This window comes from Delphinus delphis, chromosome 2 (genome assembly GCF_949987515.2).
Source record: "Delphinus delphis chromosome 2, mDelDel1.2, whole genome shotgun sequence".
Taxonomy (NCBI): domain Eukaryota; kingdom Metazoa; phylum Chordata; class Mammalia; order Artiodactyla; family Delphinidae; genus Delphinus; species Delphinus delphis.
The window spans coordinates 106,740,866-106,749,799 of NC_082684.1; the positions used below are offsets into that span (position 1 = coordinate 106,740,866).

The 8,934-nt window shown below is 42.7% G+C and overlaps 1 non-coding gene across 1 annotated transcript; it reads left to right on the forward strand.

Moving 5' to 3' along the window:
* The first annotated feature begins 317 nt into the window (after positions 1-317).
* Positions 318-420, forward strand: LOC132421271 (U6 spliceosomal RNA). The gene has a single exon (XR_009518552.1). It is a non-coding gene; the product is annotated as a U6 spliceosomal RNA (small nuclear RNA).
* Positions 421-8,934: the final 8,514 nt, after the last annotated feature.

Below are 8,934 nucleotides of genomic sequence, written 5' to 3' on the forward strand. Positions count from 1 at the left end.
TGGGGGTGCATGTGAGGACCGAGCCAGTAAGCCAGCCCCTGGCATTTTTGCACCCTGCTTTAGGACTGCTGAACCATTTTACAGAATCTTAGCTGTTATGAGTGTGTGAAGTTTGCAGTGGAGAACGCAGACTGCATCCAGGCTGAAAGAGCCAGCTAACGATGCCCCAGAAGGTATACTCTCCGGGCAGAGGTCCCATACGCCCCCGGTAGGGGTCTGTGGCAGTGTCTAGGAGCACAGGAGGCCTCGGGAGAGAAGGGACTTACCTGCCTGGAGTGTATTTTTACTTAAAAATTCACAAGAGTGGATCTTATTACGTTTTTACTTAAAACACATATAACATCACTGGAATGACACAAAAGATTAACCTGGTCCTTGTACAAGGATGACATGCAAATTTGTGAAGCATTTCATATTTTTTTAGCAGTTGATAACTGAAAAGTGAAATTGGAAAAGCAAACCAATTTACAGCAAAACAACAACAAAAACAGAAAATACTTAAGGATAAATTTAACAAAAGATGTGCCAGACTTACATGCTGAAAACCACATGTCACTGGGGCACCATCCTGCCCCGTGGCCTGCTGGCTTTGACTACCAGGTTGGGTGACTGCTCAGTTGACCTGACAGCAAGGGCACCAGCCTGTGTTGTTTTTGCCAGAACTGGCAGGGGTGGAGTGGGATACGGCTGGCTGGGAAGGGCCAGACAATCAAAATGCTCTCAAAGACAAAGACAAAGATGACTTGACTCTTTCAGCTAAGGGCCTGTGGCATCCTGTCCTGGTCACCCCATCCTGCCCCTCCCCACCCTGTGATTAGTGTGGTAACTGTGAGTGGTGAGGATGACAGTGAATACTGTGAGAGTCAGAGTTGATGAGTAGATGTGTAACATCCCTGCAGGTACCTACAAGGCTGGTGTTCTCTTGTCTAAGCATCTCTGACCTTAAAGGCATGGTCCTGGGTCAGCCCGGTTCTTGTTTGCTTACCTAGTATGGCTACTCTTTGAGTATGCTTGTGTGTTTATCCTGATTTCATTTCTTAAATATTATTTCTTATTAAAAAGTGATACTCAGGGACTTCCCTGGTGGCGCAGTGGTTAAGAATCTGCCTGCCAATGCAGGGGACGCGGGTTCAAGCCCTGGTCTGGGAAGATCGCACATGCCGTGGAGCAACTAAGCCCGTGCGCCACAATTACTGAGCCTCCGCCCTAGAGCCCATGAGCCACAACTACTGAGCCCGCATGCCACAACTACTGAAGCCCACGCATCAAGAGCCCATGCTTTGCAACAAGAGAAGCCACCACAATGAGAAGCCTGCGCACCGCAACAAAGAGTAGCCCCTGCTCACTGCAACTAGAGGAAGCCTGCACGCAGCAACGAAGACCCAAAGCGGACAAAAATAAATAAATAAATATAATTAATTAATTAATTTAAAAAAATGTGGTGCTCGGGACTTCCCTGGTGGAACAATGGTTAAGAATCTGCCTGCCAATGCAGAGCACATGGGTTCGAGCTCTGGTCAGGGAAGATCCCACATGCCTCGGAGCAACTAAGGCCATGTGCTCTAGAGCCTGCAAGCCACAACTACTGAGCCAGCATGTCACAACTACTGAAACGCGTGCGCCTAGAGCCCGTGCTCTGCAACAAGAGAAGCTACCTCAATGAGAAGTCTGAGCACCACAACGAAGAGTAGCCCCCGCTCGCCGCAACTAGAGAAAGCCCACGCGCAGCAACGAAGACCCAATGTAGCCCAAAATAAATAAATTAATTAATTAATTAAAAAAATTAAACTTAAAAAAAAAGTGATACTCACTTATCATAGAAAATTTACATAAACAAATTGAATAAACTGAAATAATCACCCAGAGATAACCTCTTGGAAGCCTGTGATGTGGTTCCTGACAATGCCTTCCGGTAGGAACCAATAATTCCCATTTCAGGATAAGCGAATAGTCCCAGCTAATTACAAAAGTTTTTATTTACAGAAGAATGCCAGCTAATAAATGTCAAAGAAATTATAGCATCAGAAAAACACTCTTTTGCAATCCCTAATGAAACAATTGATTCAGGCAAGGAACATCAATGGATGCTAAAATCATTAGGTAAACGCTTTCTTGGGGGAAATGATCAGTCTAAAGAAGAAAATATAAAGTTACAATGGGAGGGATCATCTTAACCTAGTTCTTCATCTAGCATCACCACTAGTAGGACATCATCCCATGCTTTCTGGGGTGATGAATTAGGCAGAGTCAGCAACACCTGGATATATTCCTGCCAAATTTAATCAAGCCTTTAACTTCCAGTTTTCAGAAAGTGCAGGGAATAAAGGAACAATTGAAGTGACATCACAAGGAAACAACACATATCTAGACAGGACAGTCAACAAGACGCTGGTGTGGCATCTTCAAGCCACTGTCAGTAGAAACACACAAAAATAACAGAACAGACCAGTGTTTCTTCTAGATTAAAGATACTTAAGACATGTAACAACCAAATCCAATTCTTGGTCCTCTATTGGATTCTGGTTTGAACAACCCATCTAAAGAAGTCATTTTGGGGGAGTAAAAGAAATTTGAGTAAAGACAAGGTATTTGTTCATTTTCTTAAGTATTATTGCAGCTATTCAGGAAAATATGTTTTAAACAGAAACCTATTGAAGTATTTAAGGATGAAAATATTTTATTAGCTTTTTTGATTTTGTTACTTTAAAATACTTAAGCAGAAAAATAATAGATGAAACAAATATGACAAAACGTCAAAAGCATTAAATCTGAGTGATGAGTGAATTTGGATGTGGATGATTATTATACTATCACTCTTTTTCTGTATATTTGAAGTTTTTCACAATAAAATAATTTTAATAATCAAGAGTATTTAATCAAACATTTAAAAAATCTGGAGATATCATGTAAAGAAATCCAAATTTCTGGCTTCTCTGGAAACTTCACAGTATCTGGGCCACAGGGTCCATATTTCCAGATGGAAACATCTGACCCTGAGCAGTGGCTGTTCTTTAGATTCCTCTCCTGTCCCAAGTATGCCCTCCCCTCTGCTCACTTCACCCACTTATTTACCTGCCTGGCACTTGAAGTCAATTGAGTTTGCCTAAAAAGGCCCAAACAAAAGCAACAATTAAACCAATGCTTCTGGGATACATAGGGAATGAAGGCCCCTGATGAGGAGGGGGGTCCACCCTTATGCTGTAGACTCCCAGGGGCAGAGTAAGAACTTGAGGGCGTGTAGGGTGGGTTTACACCCACGCAGCAGGTCACGGCCCAAAGGTCTCTGTCAAGGTAGTATGGTTGGTTCTGAGGGGGTCTTAGTCATGTGATTTTTTAAGTTGTTGATTATATGTTAACATCGGTCATTCCTCTTGGCACCCGCAACCAATCTCCTTTAGGATGTCCTCAACCGTTTTATTCTGCGAACCTGGTAAAGCAGAAACCCGAAATGCACTTTCCCAGCTTCCTTTGCAGTTAGGGCCCAGACATGTGACCTGATGTCCACCAATCAGATGCAACCTCAGAGCCTGGATTTGGGAATTAAGCCCCACCCAGTTTGGCGAGGGTGGAGGCGGGCGGAAGTGCCCAGCTGCCAGAGGTAGCAGCAGCGGAGTGTGAGCCCAGCGTCGGTCTTGCCAGGGGTCGCACCTGGTCCACACTCAGTCAGGGCAGCAGTGGTGTCTCCTTACAGCAGCTCTGCCTTGTCACAGCTGCCAAGCCTGGCTTCATGCCCTCATAGAGACTCTTAGAAGTACCTTAAGCCTTTTCTGCTTAAGCTCGCCAGATTGGGTTCTATCATTTGCAACCAAGAATCCAGAGTGATTTGCCACTTTCTCTCTTTCAGTCCTGTGACTGAAGATGGAAGGAGATAACGTTGCCTGGGATGAAGTCAGAGCCCTTTTCACCCAAGCCCTCCACTTCCCCAAACCCTGGGTCATTTTGGGAGTCATCCCCCCAATGAGATGTGAAGCCCCAGGGTGCTGGGGAGGCATCAGCAAGAGAGGTGCTGAGTGAGAGAGTCACTGTGTGTTGTTGAAGTCTCCAAAAAGAGCATTGTCCTGTCTACCTTGGCAATTAACTTCATGTTTCTTGCCTTGAAAGAGTTAGTCTCACTAATCAGATCAGAGAAATGAGAACTAAACTTGTCAAGCCAGCCTAGCAGATTTTCCCTTGGGCCAGTTTGACATTTAAGGATCTCCTAGGATGAATACTTCTTTCGGATGATCCCAGAGCTCAATGGTTAGTATCACCTTGATCCCTTGATCACACTATGATCCTGCGATCCCCATAATCCCCAGAGGCCAAGTTCAGTGGATATGGGGGAAAAGAGAGAAGAAAAAGAAAAGAAAACCACAGCCATAAATTCAGAATATTGAGAAAGAGTATGTAGAATTATCCAGATCAATTAGTCAAATCATTTATAGCAGCCATATTTAAAAAATGCTCTCTGACTCAACTCTCCTGAAACCACTGTGGGAATGAAACCCACACACATCCTGGGCCCCAGCCATCCACCCACGCGTGCCCTCATAGCACACAATGAGTGAAAGGGGGAGATTTTCACCACCTGCTGATGTCACTGCATTTTCAGCTCACCCAGACCAACCTCTTCGGTAACCACCTGGGTCTGCCCACCTTCCTGCCTTACTCTGGGACTGGAAGCAGGAACTTAACTCCAAGACACATGTGGAGACAATCTACCACTCAGCCATACCGAAACTCAGGAGGAGTCACTGGATGACTTGGGCTGCAGATAATAATAATGTAATAATAGCCAACAGTTAGTGCTTACTCTGTGCCAAGCACTGTCCTAAGAACCACATATATATTAACATTTCATTTTCATAACTCTGTGAGGTAAGCACCATTATAATCTCCATTTAAATGAGGCACAGGGACTTCCCTGGTGGTCCACTGGGTAAGACTCTGTGCTCCCAATGCAGGCGACCTGGGTCCGTTCCCTGGTCAGGGAACTAGATCCCGCATGCATGCCACAACTAAGAGTTCACATGCTGCAACTAAGAAGTCTGCATGCCACAACTAAAAGATCCCACCTGCTGCAACTAAAGATCCCGCATGCCACAATGAAGATCCCGCGTGCCGCAACTAAGACCCAGCACGGTCTAAATAAATAAATAAATATTAAAAGAAATAAATAGGGGCTTCCCTGGTGGTGCAGTGGTTAAGAATCCGCCTGACAATGCAGGGGACATGGGTTCAAGCGCTGGTCTGGGAAGACCCCACATGCCACAGAGCAACTAAGCCCATGTGCCACAACTACTGAGCCCGCGTGCCACAACTACTGAAGCCCACATGCCTAGAGCCCGTGCTCTGCAACAAGAGAAGCCACTGCAATGAGAAGCCTGTGCACCACAATGAAGGGTAGCCCCTGCTCACCTCAACTAGAGAAAGCCCACACGCAGCAACGAAGACCCAGCACAGCCAAAAAAAATAATAATAATAAATAAAAATAAATAAATTTTTAAAATATTAAAATAAATAAATAAACGAGGCACAGAGAGGTTAAGTGACTTGCCCAAAGTCATATCATCTCCTTCACGTACTCTCTACTATTTACTCATATGTGTAAGAAGCAGAGTGGGAATTGCATTTGTAGAATTGTACCCTAATTTCTGGGAGGGCTTTTTACTCTGAGAATGTCTGGAGGATGAGGCCATTTCTCTAGGCTTTCTGTGAACATGAGGGGTCTCTTCTTATGATCCTCAAGGGTTTTCAGTGGCTCTCTGTGTGTTCAGTTCCCTGGACAAGCACACATGAGGAGCCAGAGGAGCCTGACGTATTGGTAAGACTGCTTAGCTCTCCTCTGACCACATGTGCAGCCTCACTTAACCTCTTTGAGTCTTAGTGTCCTTATCTGTAAATTAGGAATAATACTACTACTCAGCTCATGGAGTTGCTATGAGGGTTAAATGAGATAATGCATGCAGAGTGCTTATACAGATTAAATGAATGTTCATTGTAATTATTAGATATATTTTCTTCCCTATTGTCCATATCCACACACCAGAGTTACACTGCACGCAAAGAATACAGGACAGATGGAGAGAGTCTGAGCTGCCTAACTCTTTCCTAATCCCACAAGAGACTGGGAAACCACTAAAGACCAAGGGAAGGCAGAGGTCACCAGACAGAACTGACCTTGAACAAACACTTGCAGGATGTTGGCCTGCTGTTGGGAATCATAAAAGACAAATGAAAAATGGGAGAGGGAGACAAAACAAACTAGTGGCGGGGGGGTGTGCAATGGCCCCACCTAAACTACAGGGAAGGAACTGTAGGGTCAGAGAGTAGAGAAGACACTGTCCCCATCTATGGAGAACCAAAGGGGACAGGACAGCAAACTAGGCTGCATTTAAATTGTCCTCCAGTTGCAGAACTTGATGCTGAAGCAGGGCGCCCAGGATGGCTCACCCCCAGTCCTTTGCAGAGTCCCATTTTTAATCTGCCTTTACAACTACCTTTTCCTTCTTTCTTGAAAAAAGTTATAATTGTAATTATAATGATAAAATATTTTATACATACAAAATATTATTAAAATTGAACTATTTTAAAGAAAAATAATAGAATGAATATCTATATACTCATCACCCAGCTAAAAAATAACATTTGACCAATGCCTTAGAAGCCACTGTGTGTCCCTCCTTGATTCCACACCTCCTCCTCCTCATTATCCTGATTCTGGTTTATCCATTCCCCTGATGTTCTGTATATTGGAACCACTTATACATGTTTCTTAAACAATACAGTATTGAGTTGTGCCTGCCTCTGAGCTTTACCTCCTTTCTTTGTTTTCTTCTGATTTTTAAAGATTTTTTCATTCCATTGTTCCCACCCTCCTACTTGTTTGCAACTTACGTGCTTTATGTCTGTTCTTTTGGTGATTACCCTAGCTGCTTCTTTCTTCTTTTCACTGTGGTGAAATATACATAACGTTAAATTTACATTTAACATTTTAACCATTTTTAAGTGTACAATTCAGTGGTGATAAGTGCACTCAAGCTGCTGTGCAACCATTACCACCATCTATCTTCAGAACTTCATCTTCCCAAAGTGAAACTCTGTACCCATTAAATAATAATGGATACATTATTATCTCCATTCTCCTCTCTCCCAGCCCCTGGAAACCACTATTCTATTTTCTGCTTGTAGCATTTTCTTTTCTCTTTTTAATATTTATTTATTTTGTTGCATCATGTCTTAGTTGCAGCAAGTAGTCTCCTTTGTTGTGGCTCCAGGACTCCTTAGTTGCGGCTTGCTGGCTACTTAGTTGCAGCACACAGGCTCCTTAGTTGTGGCATGCAAACTCTTAGTTGCGGCATGCATGTGGGATGTAGTTCCCTGACCAGGGATCGCATCCAGGCCCTCCGCATTAGGAGCACAGAGTCTTATCCACTGCGCCACCAGGGAAGTCCCTGTGGCATTTTCTTTAACATGCATACCTAACATAGTGAAGTCTAAAGTTCAATCAGTATCTGTGCATTCTTTCCAAATACATAAGGATCTTAGAATTCTTTCATTCCAATCACACTCTCTTAATTTATTTGGTATTCTCATCCAGCACTGTAGCCTGTTTCCCTTGTCACACACACACAAATCTCACAGTAGTTAATATTTTTATATACATATTTGTTAACATCTTTGCTCACCATTCCTTTTTTAAATTTTATTTCAGTTCTTCTATCCAGGATATCTGAAGTACATTCTTTAAGTTTCCTTTAGTGAATTTTTTTTGTCAGCACACTCTGTTTTTATTTGTTTGAAATGGTTTTATTTCACCTTTCTTCTTTTTTTTTAAAATTTTTTTTCTCTTTGGTCATTTATTTATTTATTTTTAAAGCAAGCATCTGCCTTTTTAAAAAATATTTATTTATTTATTTTTGGCTGTGTTGGGTCTTCGTTTCTGTAGTTGTGGCGAGCGGGGGCCACTCTTCATTGCGGTGCGCGGGCCTCTTACTGTCGCGGCCTCTCTTGTTGCGGAGCACAAGCTCCAGATGCGCAGGCTCAGTAGTTGTGGCTCGTGGGCCTAGTTGCTCCGTGGCATGTGGGATCTTCCCAGACCAGGGCTTGAACCCGTGTCCCCTGCATTGGCAGGCAGATTCTCAACCACTGGACCACCAGGGAAGTCCCCAAAATATCTTTTAAAATGTATCACTGAACTGATACAAAAATGAGTAATGCACAGATCTCAAAACTGGGGGTAAAGGAGCTCCAAGGCCAGCTGCTACTCTCAGGCTTTCTGCTGGACACTGGATACTGTGAGCTTGTACTTTGATGGCTGCCCCAGGTGAGAGATCAAAGACAAATCTCAGGTTCCATCCAGTGATATGGGAAAAATGCATGCAGATATATGTACATAAATTTTACTGACATAAAGGATGTATGGAACCAATTTACAAATAATAATAAAATATACAATACTCCTTATTGTAAATTCTATATAGAAAACTGATTCACACAAAACACTTGATGATTTTTGCCAAACTCTTGTATCCATAGCCAACCTATGGTTGCAATTCACTGCAGTTCTAAAGTGAATGTTGGCTAACACTTTTATTTATGTTAAGGAGGAAGATAAGATGAAACAACAAAGACATACACTGGCACTTCCTTTGTTAGTCAGTAATGTAAGCTACTTCTTTGCTAAATCAGATAATAATTTTGAATAGTGGAAGAATATTTCCTCAGTTTTTCTGTGCTATTCTCAATGTAATGGCTACAGACACAACACACTTTTAAGTTTAAATTATTAACATTTTCCATCAGTTTCTTAAGGTTAGACAATAAAACATTAAACCAAGCCTTCATTTGTAGCATTTGCTTATTTTCAGGTGTAAATACTCCCACCATGGCTGATTTCAGGCTACCAGTGTGACATCACTGAACATCACAATACTATTATATAGGATTTCCACC